The sequence below is a fragment of the Pygocentrus nattereri genome, chromosome 20, assembly GCF_015220715.1.
Source record: "Pygocentrus nattereri isolate fPygNat1 chromosome 20, fPygNat1.pri, whole genome shotgun sequence".
Classification (NCBI taxonomy): domain Eukaryota; kingdom Metazoa; phylum Chordata; class Actinopteri; order Characiformes; family Serrasalmidae; genus Pygocentrus; species Pygocentrus nattereri.
Genome location: NC_051230.1, coordinates 4,666,154 through 4,668,653, shown reverse-complemented (window position 1 = coordinate 4,668,653; position 2,500 = coordinate 4,666,154). Strand labels below are relative to the sequence as shown.

Here is a 2,500-nt window from a genome sequence, read left to right as displayed (position 1 = left end):
TTTTATCAGCTTACAGGGCTCCAGCTGTGCTAGGCAGCAAACAGAAGACTCCGCTATGGTTCTCCACTCTTTTATTCCACAGCTCCACTTTGTCTTAGTAATTCTCCCGTTTTTTTTCCTGCCAGGCTTTTGTAGACTCTGCCACTCCAGCTGTGGACCCCCATTTACATGGCTTAAATAACGTTTCATTGGTGAGACTACATGGCTGGAGGTTTTCCTTGAACACGCTGCAAAGTCATTCTGCATGTGGCGTTTCTGCACATCAGAACGAAGATCTCAGTGGTTCTTCCTCATATTCTTAGAGAGTCTTTGGTTTAAGTCTTGGTCCCTCTCAGTGGTTCTTCCTCACGCTCTTGGTGAGTCTTTGAGTCTTGGTTCCTCTCAGTGGTTCTTCCTCACGCTCTTGGTGAGTCTTTGAGTCTTGGTTCCTCTCAGTGGTTCTTCCTCACGCTCTTGGTGAGTCTTTGAGTCTTGGTTCCTCTCAGTGGTTCTTCCTCACGCTCTTGGTGAGTCTTTGTTTGAGTCTTGGTTCCTCTCAGTGGTTCTTCCTCACACTCTTGGTGAATCTTTCTTATGAGTCTTGGTTCCTCTCAGTGGTTCTTCATCATGCTCTTGGTGCGTCTTTCTTATGAGTCTTGGTTCCTCTCAGTGGTTCTTCATCACGCTCTTGGTGCGTCTTTCTTATGAGTCTTGGTTCCTCTCAGTGGCTCTTCCTCACGCTCTTGGTGAGTCTTTGTTTTGAGTCTTGGTTCCTCTCAGTGGTTCTTCCTCACGCTCTTGGTGAGTCTTTGTTTTGAGTCTTGGTTCCTCTCAGTGGCTCTTCCTCACGCTCTTGGTGCGTCTTTCTTATGAGTCTTGGTTCCTCTCAGTGGCTCTTCCTCACGCTCTTGGTGAGTCTTTGTTTTGAGTCTTGGTTCCTCTCAGTGGTTCTTCCTCACGTTCTTGGTGAGTCTTTGTTTTGAGTCTTGGTTCCTCTCATTGGTTCTTCCTCACGCTCTTGGTGAGTCTTTGTTATGAGTCGCATTTATGTTTTGTGTGGAAAGAAAGTTGGTGTAACTGAACATCCTGCTTGCTTTAATGAGCCGGTGGAACAGCAGTTAAACTAATACTTATTGGCAGCAGCCATACTGTAGTTAGGAACTAGCACGCCAAGGTCTTAGGACTGCGCCTAATACCATTCAGGGCTTTTATTTAGCACACTGGCCATCATTATCAACTGTGGTGAAGATAAGACAACGGAAAACCTGCAGTACTTCATGCTGTGCGGCCGAGTGACCTGCAGTAAACTTCTCCCTCTGTTCCTTTCAGCTTCATTTTCATAAGGGCTCTCATCACAGCACTCAGATCAAGAAGAAAGAACATTTAGGTTTCCAACCCTCTCTGCGCACATCCCCCACGCTCATCTTCCTCATTAGAGTCAGGTGTCTGCTTTTCAAGCATGTATTCATCCTGGAAATGAGCTCAGAGCTTTACACACACACACATATATATACACACACACACACACACACACACACACCATCACGACCACCTCCGTGTTTCTACGTTCACTGTCCATAGCTGTACAGACTGTAGTCCTATAGTAGGTACTATTTGGGTGGTGGATCATTCTCAGTACTCCAGTGGTGATGGTGTGTTGTGCTGGTGTGAGTGGATCAGACACATCAGTGCTGCTGGAGTTTTTAAACACTGTGTCCACTCACTGTCCACTCTATTAGACACTCCTACCTTGTCAGTCTTCCTTGTAGATGTAAAGTCGGAGACGACAGCTCATCTGCTGCTGCACAGTTTGTGTTGGTCATCCTCTAGTCCTTCATCAGTGGTCACAGGACACTGCTGGCTGGATATTTTTGGTTCGTGGACGATTCTCAGTCCAGCAGTGACACTGAGTTGTTCAAAAACTCCAGCAGCACTGCTGAGTCTGATCCTCTCGTACCAGCGCAACACACACTAACACACGACCACCACATCAGTGATACTGGAGTGCTGAGATTGACCCACCACCCAAATAGTACCTGCTCTGTGAGGGTCCATGGGGGTCCTGACCACTGAAGAACAGGGTAACAGAGTATCAGAGAAACAGATGGACTACAGTCTGTAACTGTAGAACTACAGAGTGCAGCTATACAGTAAGTGGAGCTGATAAACTGGACAGTGAGCATAGAAATGAGGAGGTGGTCATGATGTTATGCCTGTTACATGTATTTTCCAAGTCAAAATGTCCATTGAATTTTTACTTTTCAGGCTCACTGCTAATGTCTGCAGCTGCAGCTCCTACTTCATGTTCTTTCTTAATTCCCTCACTATTTCTCTCTCCATCCTTTGCACATCTCTCATTCTTCACATTTCTACCTCTCTTCACTCTTCACAGCAGCCAATTTTCCTCTTCACACTAATTACATGTGTGCACAACGGAGAAAAAGTGAAACGCATGTTTTTTTTGTGTAATTGTTGCTAAACCTTCAGTAATTAGCAGAGCAAAAGGACAGCACTTCAGCTT

The 2,500-nt window shown here is 45.8% G+C and overlaps 1 protein-coding gene across 1 annotated transcript in view; it reads right to left on the bottom strand.

The window, feature by feature from the left end:
- hk2 (hexokinase 2) overlaps nucleotides 1-2,500 on the bottom strand; it is a 75,191-nt gene that overhangs the window by 28,034 nt on the left and 44,657 nt on the right. The gene's annotated exons all lie outside the window — the stretch shown is intronic.